The 19,829-nt window shown below is 33.7% G+C and overlaps 1 long non-coding RNA gene across 1 annotated transcript in view; it reads right to left on the reverse strand.

Annotated features, from left to right (window-relative positions):
• Window positions 1–2,206: 2,206 nt before the first annotated feature.
• Window positions 2,207–19,829, reverse strand: part of LOC146400953 (uncharacterized) — a 254,701-nt gene continuing 237,078 nt past the window's right edge. The window contains exons 5-7 of the long non-coding RNA XR_014812973.1: window positions 9,506–9,679; window positions 5,834–5,998; window positions 2,207–5,145 (exon numbers count right to left, since the gene is read on the reverse strand). This is a non-coding gene — a long non-coding RNA (uncharacterized LOC146400953). The remainder of the gene's footprint in view (window positions 5,146–5,833; window positions 5,999–9,505; window positions 9,680–19,829) is intronic.

Consider the following 19,829-nt stretch of genomic DNA (forward strand, 5'->3'; position numbering starts at 1 on the left):
ATATATGCTTTGGCACAGTATCTTGACATATTTGAAGCTGACATATAATCCTTACCTTTGTGCTTTCTAGTTATCTTAGGCAGGAAGAACAGACTCACTACATTTTACAAGAAGCTAAGGCTTTGAGAGATTGAGTTACTTCCTAAAACCATCATTTACTAACTAGCAGAGCTGTAACTACAACTCAGGATAAAAAGAATTACTGTTTATTCTTCTATGCTTCTCTCCCACCAGGTGATGGTCTTTTGGATGAAGAAATTGGTGTGTGACTTTTGTTCATTTCAGTTCCTAGCAGGTGCTTTATAAAAGCAAAAGCTAAAATGCCGAAGTTTTACTCATTTCAAAGGTGATATTTTCATGTCCTAAAATAAAATTTTAGATTGCTCTGAAGATTTGTGGAGGGTGTCCTCGTGGAAATGCTGCTGGTCTAGAAGACCATTTCCCTTCCTCTGAGTTGTGTTCTAAATCTTGAGAGGCCAGCATTGAGGATCTGATATAAATGTGAACGTATTTTATCAATAAATAATCAATTTAAAGAAACAGAACTGTGTACCAGTTTGATTCAATGCCAAAATAAGACTATTTCAACAAAATCTAGGCTTTTTAGACATTAGAATATTAGGGTGCTTATATATACCTCAGATAATGGTTAAAACATCTGATTTATTGGGGATATTAATTAACAAACAGCCTAGAGAGTTTAAGATGTATGTAAATGTATAACATTTTAAAGTACATTAAAAGTTATTGAAGATAAAAGATTAAGGCTTCATATCAGGAGGTGAGTCTTAAATTCATATTTTATCCTCTTTATCAATATAATAAATGAGACAATTGAAAAATATGAAAATAGAAATTAAACCATGTGATCACTACAAGTAAGTAATGTGTCAAAGATGATCACAATTTTAATCACATTTACAAGTCTTAAAGCAGTTGGAACAAGAGTAACAAAATAGAGCAAAGATTAAAAAACAGAGAGAGGTAAGCTGAGATGGTTGATTTATTTTCCCTTAAAAACACTGACAATATAAGAATAACAAACCAAAAACAACATAAACCATCAGCAAGTTACATAATACTTACTGCAGTGATTAAGTTGGATAAAGAACTAACCAGAGTTTAATTGATGTACTCAGAGGATGCAGCTGTAGTTTTCACTCCAAACTGTGTAGTTCCCTCTGTGCACTGGTGTCTGCCATATAAGTGCCCAACTCAGGTATTGTGGTGATTAAAAAAAAAAAAAAAAAAAGCCAGACAAAGCAGTCCTATCTCATCACAGTAACCAGAGATAGAAGAACAGATTCTAGATGCTGAGTAGAGTGAAAAATTCATAAATTCTTATACTGTGATATTGTTGCCAAAACAGCTGCTGTCCCCCAGCACTGAATAGAAATGCGGAGACAGAGTTTTGGGTGAAAGAGAAAAAAATAGCTTTTATTGCTTTGCCAGGCAAATGAGGCTACAGCAGGTTAATGCCATAAAGACTGTGCGCCGCCCCCCCCCCCTCCCCCCCCGCCCCGAGGAAGAATTGAAGGGAGTTTTAATCTAAGAGAACAATAGGTTTTCAAATAAGGTTCAGGATTGGGTCAGACATGCACTCTTTTTAATTCGGGGGAATTTTAGTCATCCAACCTGGCATCAGTATATCTCAGCATGATCCGGATGGTGGTCTTCAGGATTATTGCCTAGAATAACTGCAAAAAGCATTTTGATCATAGATTAGAACAAACTAGGAACATTTCTGAAAAACACCACCTGCTAATAATCTTTAACCCACAGGCAGTTGTGCTCAGGGTGCCTAATTTTAATTTATAGGTGATTGTGTTTAGGAATCAATCAAATGAGGGGGAAGCACAAGGAAGGGCCCCCAGCTGCCCAATGTTAAAGTATTCATTTCTAAAAGAAGCATAAGGAATATAACTTTTCTCTTAGGTGTATAAGATGCCTACGTCATTATATGTATCCCTTGGTGGGCAGAACCATGATTTTGCCCCAAGGCTGCACTGCTGTTGCTTGACTGTTCCTCCCTTGCCTTTGCATGCCCTCCCTTCCTCAATCAGCAACTATCTGAACCTGCCCTGTGGAACTCAAAAAAGGCCATGGAGGCTGAATGAGGCCCATTTCCTAAAAATAAGAAAGGGGTGAAACAGAAAGCCTTTTGTGCCCAGGAGCCCCACAGGAACCTGCTCAGTTACCATAACAATTTTTTTTTTTTTTACTTTCTCAGTTAAAGGCTATTGTCACTCAACCAGTCTGTTCTCTACACAGTATGAGGAAAAGACCACATATTCAGGCAAATCTCACAGAAAGAAGGGAGCCCATCCAGAGAAGCCCTGGCAGTCTCAGGTAGGTACTTGCTGTTCTTTGTCTCATTGAGCAAACATAAAGATCTAAATCATAAGATAAAACTGAGCAAATCTTTAATAGGATTTTAGAAAAATATAACATAGAAACAAGAAAAAAAGGGCTATCATAGAAACAAGGGTAATTTCCCTGAGCTGATTTTGGATCTAAATGTTCTACTTCGTGTTGAGTAAAAATATTAGAGGAAAAAAAAAGGGACACATAGGTACATAAAAACAAGGTTACTTGAATATGCTGTTTTGGCAAAGTGACCATAACAAGGATTACAAAGAAAATAGCTATATTAATGAAACTATTATGTTCTATATCTATAGTATTTATACAGCAAAAAAACTGACAGACTGTAATATGCATGCTTATGAACTCCAATATATTAATCCTCATTAATCTAACTGAGTTTGAAAGATATTATGTTCAATTACATACTTATTAAATTTTGAAATCTAGATGGAATAGAGTTTGAAGAAATAAATGAATTATGCAAATATGCATAAAATTATCTTAGAAAGGCTAAATTAGCCAATACATGTGAAATAGGAAAAAAAACTAAACCCACAAAAAACTAAAATGCCCAAGTATCTCAAAAGTCTTTTAATCCACAAAGGTATATGCATAAATATTTTCTGTAAAAACTGAAGTAAAATCAAGCACAAAATGATTTATTTTCCTCTAAAAATTTCCAATGCAGAGGTAAAAGTTATAAAACTTCTAAATCCATTTTATCTTATTGTTATATAAAGAGATAGTTTATATGCAATGCAAACCCTGAACCAATTTTGCTTATCAGCATGAAAACAATCATTCCAAAAAAAAAAAATAAATGTGAATCACCAATGGTATGGCATTGCAATAATTAATGAAGTATGATATTATATTTAGTTATTGATTCTACACTGCACTTTTTCCTTTATTTTTTTAGCCAATTGGATCAACTCTATTTTGGTTGTTCTCCTACCTCTCAAGTATAGTATACATCAATATTCAATCATTAGAGATTTTTCCTAGGTTGATCTCTATTTTCTCATGGTATTAAAATCTAATGTCTTAATTTTCCATATTTACCTCTAGAGTTGCTATTCCTATCCCCTTCTCCCATGCAGCTCCATTTGACATATCACAGACAGATTAGTTGTTCTAGAAAGTTTTTTGCCCATGGCACTTCTCTACATCAAAAATTTTCTACGTTTCTCATTTGTTTTAAAAACAAAACCCAGGATCCTTAGCTTAACGATCAAACTCTTTTTTAATGTAGCCATTATTAGCAAACTTATCTTTCCATATGCTTTTGTAAAAAATATTTACTCATCCAAGCCGACTTATTTCTGCTCCTCATCTGCTTCTCACTCATATGACACTCTCCTCATCTGCCTACAAGTTCCTTCTCACTAGATAGTTACCCTCTTTTGCATTTCCATTTTATAATTTCAACTTCAAGCCCAAGTTGATAGTTGATTCCCTCTAAAATCTTCCTAAATTACCAACTTCTTTATGACATTCTCTTCTAATTTTTTCATTAATAATATGCAAATGCAGATAAGTTTTGGATCATAAAATTTGCCTAATTAGTTATTGAATGCATGCACACAAGATTTTGAAGGTATAAAATTAATCTCCATCCATAAAATGACTCAAGTAAAAGTAAAGGAAAATCATAAGCAAAGGGAAGGTGTAGAGATGTTTTGGTTGTCATGGCAATATATACTTAGAAACAACGGCCTATAAAATACTTCTTAGTAGATTAAAGAGGAAAAAGAAATGAAGTAAAATGAGGATAGCAGAATCTATTCAGAAGAAACATTTACAATGCATGTGACTGCTATTTAGACCTGATAAAGCAGAATCAAATATGGTATTTGAATATTAGTAGATAATTCTGAAGCATCCAAATATACAATAATTACTTTCATTTCATTCCTTTAAAGAAATTATCTCAGCAATATTAATATTTTGGATGGATAATTCTTTGTTGGTAGGCACTCTCTTGTGCCCTGTGGAATGGTAGGTACCATCCATGCCTCTACCCACTAGTTGCCAATAGCATCACTCCCCTCATTTCCAGTACAGTTGTGACAACCGAATATGTTTCTTGAAATTGCCAAATGTTCTTTGGAGGAAAAAAAAATGACCATGTTTGAAAACTATTGCTTCAAGAGGAGTTCCCAGTCGCTCAGTGAGTTAAGAAACCTACTTGGTGTCCAAGTAGATTTGACTCCTGGCCCCACTCAGTGGGTTAAGAATACAGCATTACCTGTGTAGCTCACAGACACAGTTCATATCTGGCGTTGCTATGGCTGTGACATAGCCTGGGAATGCCAAGCCCAGGAACTTCCGTTTGCCACAGGTGCAGCCATAAAAAGAAAAAAAAAAAAAAAGAAAAAAAGAAAACTATTGCTTTAAAGAATTTTTAGGAGTAAGATACAGAAGGGGGGTTTGTTTTTCTAAAATTCCTTTGGTTCATTTGCTTAGGTAATAGCTATTATGGTAATAAAATGGTATAGGGCATTCTTTAGTACTTTTCATCACTTCGAAAGAGAAATTTAAACTGTAAAAAATTAAATAGCAAAATTTTATACCATATCTTATGTCCTATAACAGATCATGTGATTATCACAGAAACTGAAAGCAACAACGTTTCTACATTTTTAAAGTCATATTCTTGCTTTGATATTGGGTGTCAATGATCTATTTTTAATTATTTCACTTATCTGTTTTGTATATAAATTCTTTTCCTGTATGGTTTAAACTCAAGTCCAAATTTATATTTCTGAGGGGTATTTCCTGTAACAAAATGAATATAGAGAATTGCATTTTGTATCATCTCATAGAGGGAAAATTATTACAAATGGTAGGAATAGCTTATGCCTTTTCTAGGCTTAACAGGGCAAATCTCCCTTTGACACAAAACAGAGGAAATTCTTTTCTCGATCCTTATTTTCCAAGTCTACACAGCTATTTTAGGAGACCTCAAAAAGATTTACTATTAGCTAGAAGGGATGTTTAGCCCTTTGGGGGTAATTTGGGTTAGATTAAGGTACATGACTTCAACTGAAAATCCCATATCTTCTTGTGTCAAAAAAAATGTTAAGAAGAAATCTTTTATATTCATACCACAGGCACCAAAGAAACATGATGTGGAAAAAACTCCCTGTCATAAGACTCCATATTAATTTGATGTACTGAATCCCAGAGTACTAGCATAGGGCATAGTAACCTGTGAGTTAACAGCAGTGCCCTTCCGTTCTATGATATTTCATATCCAATTAAGGGCAAAAGATGCAGTAATTATAGCAAAATTTCCACATGCTTATAAAGAAGCTCCCCTCAAACTTGTGAAGTTGTAGAGAAGCTAAAACATGTGTTTCCTTTCCTTTTGTAATTGTCTTTCATTTTCAACTATGAATTTTACTGGACCCCTTCATTTTTCTCCTACTTCCAAAAACCCAGTTTTCTAGTATGTTTTTCTTACCTGAAAACTGTCTTGAATTCTACACCATTACACTTGACAAGCTTAAATTCTTTCTCTGCCATACAGTATCTTGATGTAATACATATTTATTGGTGCATCAAAATAAGCATTTTATAAATAATAAACTATAACTATGGTAAGGCTAGAATGACAGTTAAATTCAGCCTGAAAAAAAAAATAAGGATGAAAAGTTAAAATAAATTGGGCTTAGAAAAGTTACCTTAAGTAGTGATGGTTACACTTGCTCTTTTGTATGATTTCTAATGAAGTATAATATGGAAGTTCTAAGGGGATACAGTGCTAAGAAATGTTTAAAGATCATATACATAGTGCCTTATTTTATAAATTAGGAAAAATCTCCAGAGATATATAATTATTGTGCAAATGTTGCAGTGACTTTCAGTTGTGTATATCAATTTGGATAGGCTAGAGTCTCCCAAAATTCAATCAAACACTAACTATAAGCTTCATGAAGATATTTTCTAGATATTATTAAAGTTCATAATCAGTTGACTTCGAGTGAAGGAGATCATCCTAGAAAATATGAATGGCTCTTATACAACCAATTTAAAGGCCTTACAAACAGAACAGTGGTTTCCACTCATGCTGAGAATTTCATCTTGCCTTTCCTAATGGCCTACTCTGGATTTGGAGCTTGTCTCCACAATCACATACATTGATTCCATCTAATAACTTTGCATTAACAGTTTATAAATAAATGCAGGGGCCTTCTACTTTAGTTAAATTTCTGGGAGTTCACTGGTATGAGCCTGTTATATATCCTTTCTAGGGTAAAAGATAAGATATTGCATTTGGCCCAATTGAAAAAGAGACTTTGAGCTCAGTGTGCTTCTTTGGATTTTGGAGGCAACGTATGCTTTTCTGGCCCATTACTAAGTGCCCTGAACATTTGCTACTTTATAGTCAAAAGAAAGGAAGGTTCTGTGGCAGTGGCAAGTTTCCATGAATTCTGTTCTGCCACTTGAGTCATATGATCCAGCAGATGAAATAGTGCTTTAGGTGTGCGCTCCAGATTGAGATGTTGAATTGAGCCTTTGACAGGCACTTACAGGTAAATCACAGAGAGGATTCTTAGGATTTTGGAGAAAAGTGCTATCTTCCTTGGCAGATAACTACTATCTCTTTGAGAAGCACCTCTTGGTCTGCTCCTGGGTTTTAGTAGAAAATGAATGCTTGAGCTTCAGCCACCAAGTTACAATGCAAACTGAACTGTCCATCATAAACTGAGTATTTTCTGACCCTCCACACCATAAAGTTGGGCATTTTCAGCAGCACTCTAGTTTTTTTTCTTTTTATTTATTTATTTTTGGGGGTTAAAAAATTATTGGAGTATTGTTGACTGTTGACTTGCAAAGTTGTGTTAATTTCAGGTGTACATCAAAGTAAATTAGTTATATATATATATTCATATATCCATTCTTTTAGATTCTTTTCCCACATAGGTTGTATTGACTTAAAAAAAAAAAAGCCAAAACCTAAAAGTTGATGTTGGGAACAATTAACTCATACTAAGAATGATCAGCCTAGCCTAGTAACATTAGGAAATTAATCTGGGCCCGCTATGAACAATGCCTTCATATTACTACTTTTAGAGATAGTGGCTGGTATGGAACAGACTGGGTGAGATGACTGGAGATTCACTGAGTCACACCTAACAGAATTCACTAAATTTCTAGTATTAATTTATGGCCTTGGCTACTGCCAGGATGGAGAGGGAGATGTACTCTAGGATTCCCTTGGACTCAAGGCCATTTTCATAACAATCTAAAGATGACCCCAACCAGTATACCATTGGTAGGAGCCAAATGGGTCAAGAGTTCTGTATTCAGCTAGTATGATAATTTAGCAGCTATTTTTGTACCTTAAATAGGATTGGAACATGTAATCAGCCATATCAAAGACTTACTGAAATTCACTCAACAGATTTTATATGATAGTAATCAGACTTAATATTAGCCTACTGAATTCTAAGGTCTCTATGCTACTTTAAGTGACCCAGTCCCTAGTCTTAATGACATCTTCAAACACTGGTTTGATGTAAGAAGATCTTGGCTTAACTATTTACTTATAACTCTATTAATGTTATTAGCTATATTGTTTGTATTTTGACTGTTTTATAAGATTACTGTTTCTTGTATTACCATATGTATAACTGTGCCTCCAAAAAAATAATTATTCCTAGGTAATTAATATTTATGACTTGAATAAATTGATCAAATATATAGTTTTTTACCAGATAAATGATTGCAATAGCATTCTAGTATCAAATGGAAATGATATCTATTATTGAATAGAGCAAGGCCTGAAGAAAAGTTACGTAAAGAAGTGGTACAAATGTTCATAGCTCCTATACCTGCTTTTTACCTACTCTTTCTCAGCCCATACCACAGCCTGGGTAGTTTCCTATAATTAGTTGGCTGAGGAAGAGAAAACTCAGAAATGTTTTATAGAGGGTCCTTGTATGGCATGTAGATACCACCTGAAGGTGGGCAGCTGTAGTGCTCCAGGCCCTTCCTGAGACATCTCTAAAGGACAGTGGTGATAGGAAATATTCCCAGTTGGCAGAGCTTCAACCAGTGCAGCTGGTTGTGCATTTTGCTTGGAAGGAATAAGTGCCAGAGGTATGAGTATATATTGATTTATGGGCTCTGGCCAAAGATTCGATTGAATAGTCAAGGACTAGGAAGGAATGTAATAGGGAAACTGGTGACAGGAAGGTGCTGGGAAGAGCTATGTGGATGGACTTGCTGAATGGGCAACATTATAAACATATTTGTGTCCCATATGAATGAGCATCAAAAGGTGATCTCTACAGAGGAGGATTTTAATAATGAAGCGGATAGGATGACATATAAGCAGATACCAGTTAGCCTCTTTCCTCTCCTGCTATTGCTCAGTGAATTTATGAACAAAGTGGGCATGGTAGCAAGGATGGGGATAATTCATAGCTCAGCAACATGGCCTTCATTTCACTAAAGAGAACTGGCTATAGCCGCATCTGGATGCCCATTGCCAGCAGGACAGACCAACAGCACTACTTCCCCGTTATGGCACTGCTTCCCAGGGTGATCAGTCTGCTACCTGTTGGCAGATTAATTGCCCTGAACCATTTTTCTCATGGAAGGGGTAGCGCTGTGTTCTGTGTGACACTTATTCTGAATATGGATTTATCTGCCTTGCCCACAATGCTTCTGTCAAAATTACCAGTGGATGCATAGAATGCCTAGTGGTATTCCAAATAGCGTTATTTCTTTTATTTTTATATTTATAGGAACATTGCTTTGATTTATCTATGTATGTATTTTTTACTTAATTTTATTAGAGTATAGCTGACTTACAATGTTGTGTTAGTTTTAGTTGTACAACAAAGTGAATCAGTCGTACATATAAATATATTGTTTCTTTTTTCTCATATAGGTTATTACAAACTATTAAGCAGATTTTCCTTTACTATACAATTGGTTCCTGTTAATCATCTATTTTATACAATAAATTGTACATGTTATCCCCAGCCTCCCAATTCTTCCTTCCCCTCCATGGTTTTAGCTATGGTAAATATAATATTAGTTTTGAAAATAAGGTCTTTTGTATCATTTTTATTAATTCACATATAAGTGATATCATATAATTGTCTTTCTCTGTCAGACTTACCTCACACAGTATGATAATCTCTAGGTCCATACATGTTGCTGCAAATGGCATTGTTTCATTCTTTTTTATGGGTGAATAATATTTTCATTGTATATGTGTACCACATCCTCTTTATTCGTTCCTCTGTCAATGGACATTTAGGTAGCTTCCATGACTTGGCAAATAGCATTGTTTCTGGATCAATGAAGTAATGACCATTGATTAGTTTAGCAATGGGTCCATGTCCACTGTATTTATCACTTATACTATGTCCCCTATCCTCTAGTATCAGTTGGCTTGACAGAACAGAGCTGTGGCCTTTTGAAGATTCAGTTACAGTCTCAGATGGGTGATAATACCTCCATGAGGCTGTATATACTCTAAATTAATGATCAATAAATCAAAATTTTTTTCCATAGACAGTATCATGTCTAGTAATGAAGGGGTGGAAATGGGAGGGGTATCACTTGCTACTACTACTAGCAAAATATTTACTTTCTGTCTTATGACTTCATGCTTTGCTGGTTTAGATGTCTTAGTCCAAAGGGAGAAATGCTTCTACCAGGAAGCAAAACAATGATCCCATTGAACTAGAAGTTGAAAATGTCACTGTCTGTTTTGTTTTCCTAATATCTCTGAAACAACAGGCAAAGAAAGAAGTTCTGTACTGACTGGAATGTTTGATCCTGATCATCAAAGGGAAACTGGTTTGTACAAATTTCAATTTCCATTATACAATGGAAGTAAGAAATAATATGGGTGGAATACAGGAGATCCCGAACGCATTTCCTAGCATTGCCAGTCTTGTGATTAAATTAATGGGAAATTACAATAACCAAACTAAGGTAGGACTACTAATGGCCCAGACATATTTGCAAGTAATATTTGGCCACCTCAACAGGCAAAGAACCATGAGCAGCTGAGGTGCTGGAATTGTAGTAGAAATATGGTTATAAATATTAGCTATAAACTTATGAATAATTGTAGAAATGAGTACTATAATATTTTAATTGTTCCTTATTTTTTATGGATATGTTTGTGTATAGATTAGTAGAGTTATATTAAGCAATGTTTTCTTTTTCTTCCTATTTATTTTTAATCATCCATCATAAGATATATTAATAATAACTAACTTTACATCACAGTATTTAAGACAAAGGATATCAAAGAAAAGTGCAACATGACCCATTGACTGTGCATCCTCTTCCAGGGAAATGGTTGGTGCCTTTTTTGTTGTGCACAGGATAGCTGTATTACGTTACCCGGAAAATATGACTTTGTGGTTGGTTTTATTTGGAGAGTGAATATACTTTAAGAAATGTGTCTGGGTGCCAAGGTTGAGATATATTGGACTTCAATGGCCAATTTTATGTGTTAATTTGGCTAGACTATGGTACCCAGTTATTTATTCAGTCAAACACTAATTTAGATGTTGCTGTGAGGATATTTGTAGATGTGGTTAACATTTATGATCAGTTGACTTTAAGCAAAGGAGATTATCCTAAGGTGATCTGGGCAAGACTTTAATTACTTAGTTGAAAGGACTTAGAACAGAACTGAAGTTTCCTGGAAAAAATTCTGTGTACTGCATCTTTAATTCAGCCTGACAGCTCCTCTTTTTCCCTTCCTTTCCCAAGATTTTGGACTTGCCTAGGCAGCTCTCACAATCATGTACACTAACTCCTCATAATCATATAACCCCTTCAAATATAAATACTACTAATTCTGTTTCTCTGGTTGAATCTTACATAAAATGTCTCTTCAATGTTTGGTGGCACATGAAGGACTAATATAACACAGGAATATCATGAAATTAACCAAAATATTATTTCATAGAAAAAAATATTAGACTGAGTTACAGAGATCAATTTTCTGTGTGCTTGCTCATTTAAGTTCGTTATAATTATTTTATACCAGAAAACCCCCACTAATTCATAGATCAAAACAAAATAAAATAAACCTCAGCTAGTTACTTTGCTTTAAAAAGTGTTTCTAGAAAGGTGTCACATTTTACTGAATTATGGCAACTGAGGATTATTTGGAAAAAAATCCATGCAAGCTAAGTGACAATCTTCAGTGGTTAGGAAAAAAAGTGAACCACTAAAAGGTAGCACACATAACACTAAGAATGATAACTATGTAATATCACTTCTGAGATTAAAAAAAAAGACAATAGCCTGAGAATAAGAATTAAAACTTGAAAGAATAACACAAACAATATTTTGAATATCTATGGCACTTGTATGAAAAAAAGAACTGATGGGCTGATATGCATGGTCACGTGCCCACATTTATTGATGCCCATTAATCTCATTCAGTTTGAAGGATATCAAACCAAGAACATCTCAAGAAAGAAATGCTAATCTCCTGACAGTCTGTGCATTTTCTGAAATTTTATATTAATCAACAGAGGAATTTGCAAAATGCAATTCCATCTGCTCTTCTGATCACAATTCAATATGGAAATAAGAGAAAAAAAGAAAGTAAAGAAATTGAACCAGAGTAATAAATAGAAACAAGGTATCATCCCCAGAAACAACAAATACATCTTGAAAAGCAATACACTGATTCTTTTTATACACTGTTCCTTTTTTTTTTCTTAAAAAATGTGAAAACCGAACCAAATGATTTGCTTTATGCACCTGGCACCAGACACAATTAGTCATTTTTCAGTATCCTTGGGAAAGCACAGCTTTTCTCATGGATGTAAATGCTTTCAAATCATTCCAATAAAAGGTACCTCTGTCCTGTAGCATTCCTTTTTGAGACCATGTATTTGGAGCACTTAGATAAAACTAAATTCCCTATGCTCAGAGTGTGATTACAGCTGCTGTGTATAGGCTGAGAGCAGAGAGCACAGGACCCTGGACATCAGTCTGAGCCTTGTGATGTGCTCTGAGTTAACAAGCAGAAGCCCAGGTAATGCTTCTAGATTTCACAGACTGGTTGGTAGAGATGGAAATCATTCAACAAATTGGGCTGCCTTCATTCTCAGTCATTTCCAACAATAGCGTTAGGCTGCAGACCCAACTGAACTGAGTTGCTAATTAAGTTACTAACAAATGGGAACTTTCAGGAACCTAGGTTGTCTGGACTAAAATAGGGGAAAATCTTATGAAATTAGAGAAGCTTCTTTCCAAATGATAAAAATAGAATTTTTTTGGTCTCTGCTGTCTCTGAATTATGAAAATAGCATTCCCAGTTTCATGCATTATCTACAATGTAGCACATTTTACTCAAGTTCCTTGTTGTTAGTACAACCTTGAAACTAAATTTTGGCTGTTCTTCTTCTTTTTTTTTTTTAATGTGTATACTTCAATTGTAACAATCTTCAGAGGAAAGCAGTCTTTGAAATCTAAGATCATATTCATATAGACAAGCTGTTTCTACTTCTTCCAAAGTTAAGTATAATGTTATAATCAATAATAGAACAAGTGGTTTGTGCCTGATTACCACAGAAAAAGTGATATGTTAGCTGACATATCTCACAAAATAAATCTCATAACACTTTATTAATCTAAAGCAAAAAAAAAAAAAGGGAAGGTGAAAGTTGTTATGTAAAGCAGTAATGGAGGGGAAACAAAATAAAAAGAGAATGTGATAAAATATTTGAAATTTAGACGTACCAGGGCAGATCTTCACAAACTACATTCTCAAAATTACACTAAAATTTGTACTTTAATATTTCTTCTAGCTTTCTCCCAAAGGGACAGGTAGACATTTACCAGGGTGATTTTGCTTTGGAAGAAAGAAAAATAATCAGATTATTTGGGGATACCCTCTCTCCACAAAGAAGGGGTATCCTCAAACAGAACATGCAAAATCACACTGTGGGAGATTCACAATGTCCAGTGGCTTATTAAAGGCTCTGATAAGTTCTGTAATTAAAAAAATATAAAATGAAAGAAACCATCAACCAAACTGTGCTTTAGTTTGGTTAAGTCTGTGAACCTCAAACTTATGTGACTACTTATGTGATATCCTTTTTTTTTAAATGAAGACCTATTTCATCAAAACAAAATATTATTCTGAGCATTTTTTTGAGGAGAGGTTCACTAGATCATTTATTTCATATTCTAGATTTATTCAGAAAAAAATCAATTTTTTTAAGATTATTATCATATTTGTTTGGAAATCCCTCAAATCCAACACAATTGTCTCTGTCCCTCCTTTGCCAATTGAGCCCTAACCAGTTTCTGTAGAAATTCACAATATATAACACATAAATTTATTATTTTATATGACATTATTTTTCAAAGGCTATTTTATACCATTTCATACCTGTCCCTTCTCTCTCAAGGCTGGTAAATTTGATTCTTCTTGCACTGAGAAAATGGGAGAAATAAAAATAGATCTACTCATCTTTCCATTAACAAATCTATTAGTCTATCTGTAGTCAATATCCTAATTTCCTATGTATTATAAACAATAAGATTGCGAAAATGCTTCCAGTTTGAAAACAAACAAAACCCTCTTTGGTTCACCAAATCTTCACATAACTGGTTGTTACCACATCCATGTTTGCCTGTTCTTTTTCAGCATAGTCAAATTCTAATTTTGACTGAGTAGTTTGATACTATGGAGAAATTACTACTACTGCTGATGTTACCAAAACTTTCACTACTGGCCAACCCCAATGATCAATTTTAACCAACATTATACTTGAAGTTAAGAACCATTTTATGCAATACACCATACCTTTTTTCATGAAAACTTTTCTCTGTCGATTGCCAAACAGAAACCTCTACTGAATTTCTTTCTTCTTAGTGAATCCCTTCAGTCTAATTAATGACTCCTCCAATTCCCAAAGTCTACATGCTCACTCTCAGATCTTCTCTCTTTTGAGTTGACTACACACAGTCCTATGGATTTGAAGATGTTTTATACACTGACGATCCTCAAATGTATATGCTGAATTTATAATTTTGTATTTCTGCTTCTAAGCATCTTCATTTAAACATGAATTTGGCATGTAAAACCTAACATAGGTAAAATGGATTTCCTGGCTCAAAAACCTGCTCCTCCAATATTCCCTGTATCAGTGGGTGATACCAAAACCCCAGGATTTATCCTTGATCTCTCTCATTCTCTGAAATTATACATGCAGTCCATCAACCATCTTTTTGCTCAGCCATCTCTAAGTTGGTTGCTTACTGTCTGTAAGAATAACCATAAGCTTTCAAATATGATTTCTAATTACTTACACTGTTACAAGTCCAAACCATCATCATATCTTTTCCAAATTACTTAAAAAACTTATTAACAAAGTGGTCTCTGGGATTTCACCTGATTTATTTCCTATATTCTACACAGAATCCAAAGTAGCCTTTTAGAAACATAAATCAAATCATATCCTATCATACTAAAAACCCTCCAGTGGCTTCTTATCAGAGTAAAATCCAAATTCTCTAGTTTACAAGGCAGTGCTTAATATGACAACTGCTTAGGTCTCTGGCCTTGTCTCCTACTTTTTGTTTTACTAATATTCTGATTCAGCCTTTCTGGCCTTGCTACTCTTAAACACACTTAATTCATTTCCATCCACACATCTTGTCAGTTATTAATTTTTTCAGCAAGGATATCTTTCTCCACATCTCTATTTGACTGGTCCCTTTACATTATTCTTGTCCATTTTCTTTTGTCATCATCTCAGAAAGGTGATATCTTCTCGCCAGCTAACTTCCCCCTTCCCTTCACTCTTTATTCCTACATCCTGCTTTAATTTTGGGTACTCCATTTCTCATTAACCTGAATATATAATTTAGACTTAGGAATGTGTTTATTTCATTTAGCCTCCACTATAATGGAAACTGGATACTAATCTGCTAGTTTCTTTCCTGTCTTATCATTGGGTAATACCTGTCGCAAAATAGATTCTCAGAATATTTATTGAATCAAATGCTTCCTTTGTCACATGCATTGTGCTGTATGCTTATGTTATAAATGAATGTTCAGCATAAATTGGCATAACATTGTAAATCAACTATACTTTAATAAAAAAATTATAAGTGAATGAAATATGGTCCCTGAAGGAGCTCATACCTAGCAGGGAATCCTGGCGGGAATATAGTTAATTATATAATTTTCTCTTTTTATTTTACTTAAAATTTTAGCCTAGTAAAACACTGTCATGTTATATTGGTTTTTGCTTTAAACATTTTAAAGCCTTAGTTAGTAAATAATGAATTATGAGGTCATATAGGATTAGGATAATTGCTAACAGTCATAACTTATTTGGTTAGTATAATTATAATTATTTTAAATTTATTTTTTAAATATTCTTATTTTAAGATTCTTCTCTGTTTCAAGACCTCTGCATCATGGTGTTTCAAAAATTATAGAAATATGCTCTGAATTTGCATTTTATGAAGAAAAAAGCCATTTAAAACATTTGCCTAAAGTAACAAATTCTATTATACTTTTTGTCACAATGTTATAAAAAATGAGAAGGCAAATAATAATTAAATGCTGCCTATGGAAGTGAAGCTGAGTTTCACATATTAGACAATGGGGCTCTTGAAGGGAAGTCAGGGGTTGGTGTTACAAGCAGGATGAACACAAACTAGCAGACATCCTTTGTGCTTCACCTGTATCTGTGTGGTACTAGTGTTTGTATACTTCAAATATATCACTTCATTATAGGAAATGGATAAATATTTCTAAATACACTTAGGTATGATAAACATGGTATGGGTTTATAGGATTAGACTTATTTGTGTCAGATGGGTCTAGAGAAAAACTATTAACTTCTGAATTCAGACACTAAAATTTGCATTTTTGTAGACATCTCTGTCCTTGGACCTCTATCAACTCCCTTAATGATCTCATCTAATTTCACACCTTTAAATGTCTCCTATCTGCTGCTGATTTTCTCATTTTCATTTCCAATGCAGACATCTCCTTAGCAGTCACCAGCATGTATGTTCAATGGCTTACTGAAGCTCTCCACCTGAATGTCTAAAACTTAATATGTATAAATCTAAGTCCTCTCCAAATTCTGCTGGCCCTGTACCTTCAGTCTCCCTGATCTCAATAATGGAAATGCATTCTTTGTAGTTGTTTGTCCCCCAAAGCCATCACTCCTCTTCCTCTCTCACACCTAATATCCATTTGTTAGGAAATACTTCTAGCCGCCTGGAATCCAGTGACTTCTCACCAACTCTCCCTTTCCCCCTTGTTTAAGGCACTGTCACCTCTTGCTGGAGTTTTTGTTGAGTCTCTATAATATTTTTCTCTTCTTCTAGACTCATAATAGACTTGTTCCTCTCTATTTCCTTTGAAGTTAGACATAACTGTGTTACATTCTTTGGCTAATAAACTGTAAATAGCTGTGACAATAGAAGCTTTAAGAGCTGATATATGTTTTCCACATCTCCTTCTCCTAACTTATCTATTGTTGAAGGCACCGAGACAGAGCTTCTGCCTGTTTGAGCTCTTTAATGACCATGATGAGCAGAAAACCCTTGTAAACTTGAGTTGAAAATGCATGTGTGAGATATAAAATTTATTGAGGTAATTCACTGAGGTGATAGGATTATTTGGTACTTCAGTATACAGGATTATTGCAACTAGGATAGATTTTTAACCAGAGCACATGCCTCCACACAGACTTCTCTTAGAAGTGCGGCTATGAATGGATAAAGATGTATTGTATACATATACACAATGAAATATTACTCATCCCTAAAAATCATGCATTAATACCATTTGAAGCAACATGGATGGACCTAGAGATTTTCATACCAAGTGAAGGAAGTCAGATAGAGAAAGACAAATATTATATTGATATCACTTACATGTGGAATCTAAAAAAATGATACAAATGAACTTATTTACAAACAGAAACAGACTCACAAACATAGAAAACAAACTTATGGTTACCAAAGGGGAGAGGGAAGGATAAATTAGGAGTTTAGGATTAAAATATACACACTATTATATATAAAATAAACAACAAGGATCTACTATACAGCACAGGGAAATATACTCAATATCTTATAATAATTTGTAAGGGAAAATAATCTAAAAGTGAATACATATTTATATATCAAATATATCTGAATCACTTTATTATGTACCTGAAACTAACACATTATAAATTAAGTATATTTCAATAAAAATGATAAAAAAGAAATGTAGCTAGAGCAAACATGATACAATGAAAACTAAGACTTGTCACTCTTCTGCTTAGAACCCACTCATGACTCCTTATTTCTTATTAATTAGAATATGGTTGGAACATTAATAAAGCTGTGATTCCCAAATAGGAAAAATAGTATAAGCATCTCTGTGTAGGTGAATGTCTGCTTATTAAAGAAATGTGTGTTGAAAGATACATTTTAGAAAATATCTCTTTGCCCATATTGAGTGATACTAAAAATCAGGGCCTTACCATGGGAGCGTTAGAGGATATTATTATGCATGATCTGAGAAAATAATTGAGAAAAAGTAGTGCTGAAAAGATAGCATAAGGAGTGAAAATTGACTCACAAATAATATAAGTAGAATAAGCATAACCTATCTTATCAATTGTGAATTTATCTTATTAATCAATATTGATTATGATTAATACAAATTAAGTATTTCAAATTCTACACAGCTAATACTTCCAGACCATCTGTCACTGCTTACAGTATTCTCGTTAAAGCCTTGTGTAAAGAAACCACATTTAGATGGTTATATGATCTTCCAATTTTTTTAGTATCTCCAATTTCTCTTTTCTTTTGAGAGGAAGTGTATAGTTATTGGGAGAATTGTTGGCACGCACATCAGATGGTAAGTGGAAATAATAACCTATCCTTAGGTGGAACATGTCATTCAATCCTTAGTTGTCTCTAGGTGTTTCTTAGACTAGGGAAAATATTTAGTGCAGAAAAAAAATTGGATATTCCCCTTTTCCTTCATAAAATCAAAATCATTTTCTAAAAATGTATGACACTATTATGAACTGAATGTTTATGTGCCTCCCAAATTCATATGTTAAAATTCTAACCTCCAATGTAATGATATTAGACGATGGGGCCCTTGGGAGATAATTAGGTCAAGGGTGAAGCCCTCATAAATGGGATCAGTCCCCTTATAAAAGATACATAGAGAGCTCTCTCACTCCTTGGACTGAGTAAGGACACAGAGTCATGTGGTCTATGGCACTTTTGGTGTAGCAGTCTGAATGAACTAAGACAGACACTTTTGAAAATGTTAAGGTAAATTATTCAGGTTCTATAAATAAACTACTTAAACATTAGTTCCATGTTGTATTGACCAACATATAATCTTTTAATTATAGATTATCAATATGAGACCCAATTAGCAAACTCTTTAACCAATGGTAATGACATCAAATTTCAGTGTCAAAATTATGAATAGCACCCAAATTTAATGGACTTCTAGTGCACAATTTACCATTTTTTTGTACTGGCTCTTAAAATTTATTAAGACAAAAAAAACTTGTGGTTTTGTATGAAAAGCCTTATTTTTACTAACACTATTAATAGACATCTTTTAAAAACCAAGTTTATTGTTATCTAATAGAATTTTAGAGCTAAAGGTGATTTTTTTTTTTTTATTACCAAGATGAATGCACATAGTCTCAGAAGCCACTTAGGCCACCAATCATTATACAATGGACACTAAAACTTTAAGATATGTAATTTCAACCCCAATTTTATAGAACTACTCAGTAAACCTTAAGAAAATAAAGACATTCACTAACCAGTTTCCACAAATTACATAATTGCTGAAAGCTAGGATTTAATTTGGAAATTAATTACTAAACCATGAAATATAACATAACTTACATTTATGGTTAATTATTAAAATTTTAGTTAAAACCATTAAAGATAAGTAACTAATAATCACTTTTTTCTGTCTTGAAGATGTATGTACAGTTAAACCAAGAAAAGAATTTGTCATGATGTATCTGTAAATTTAACTAGTCTCATACAAATTATTGAACATGTTGGCTTATTTATTTATGTTAATTTTAGAGCAACATATGTTTATAGAGAAATATTCCAGTAATAATATTTCAAAATAAGGTAACTTGCTTTCAGTTAAATAGAACTATGGGGAAGAACACATTTTCCATTCACATAAACTGATCCAAAATGGAAAAAAATTTCAAGATAATAAAAGTAAATTTTTAATTGTGATAGTTTTGTGACTTTCCTTTTAGCAAAAGAAACTGAGAGATTAAAAAGAAAGTAGAAATATATTCTTATTCTGTTATTTTTTTTGCATATGCAACCTCTTTTGTAAAATTTATAGAGGAGAATTTTCTTCTATTTGCCTATTACTTGGTTTCTCAGAGCTGGCAACCAAGAATTCATGAATGTTGTTTAAACTT

Source organism: Sus scrofa, chromosome 8, assembly GCF_054392235.1.
Source record: "Sus scrofa isolate SSC_HxYL_T2T_F1_AM1 chromosome 8, Sscrofa_HxYL_maternal_Yorkshire_Landrace_v2.0, whole genome shotgun sequence".
Taxonomy (NCBI): Eukaryota; Metazoa; Chordata; class Mammalia; order Artiodactyla; family Suidae; genus Sus; species Sus scrofa.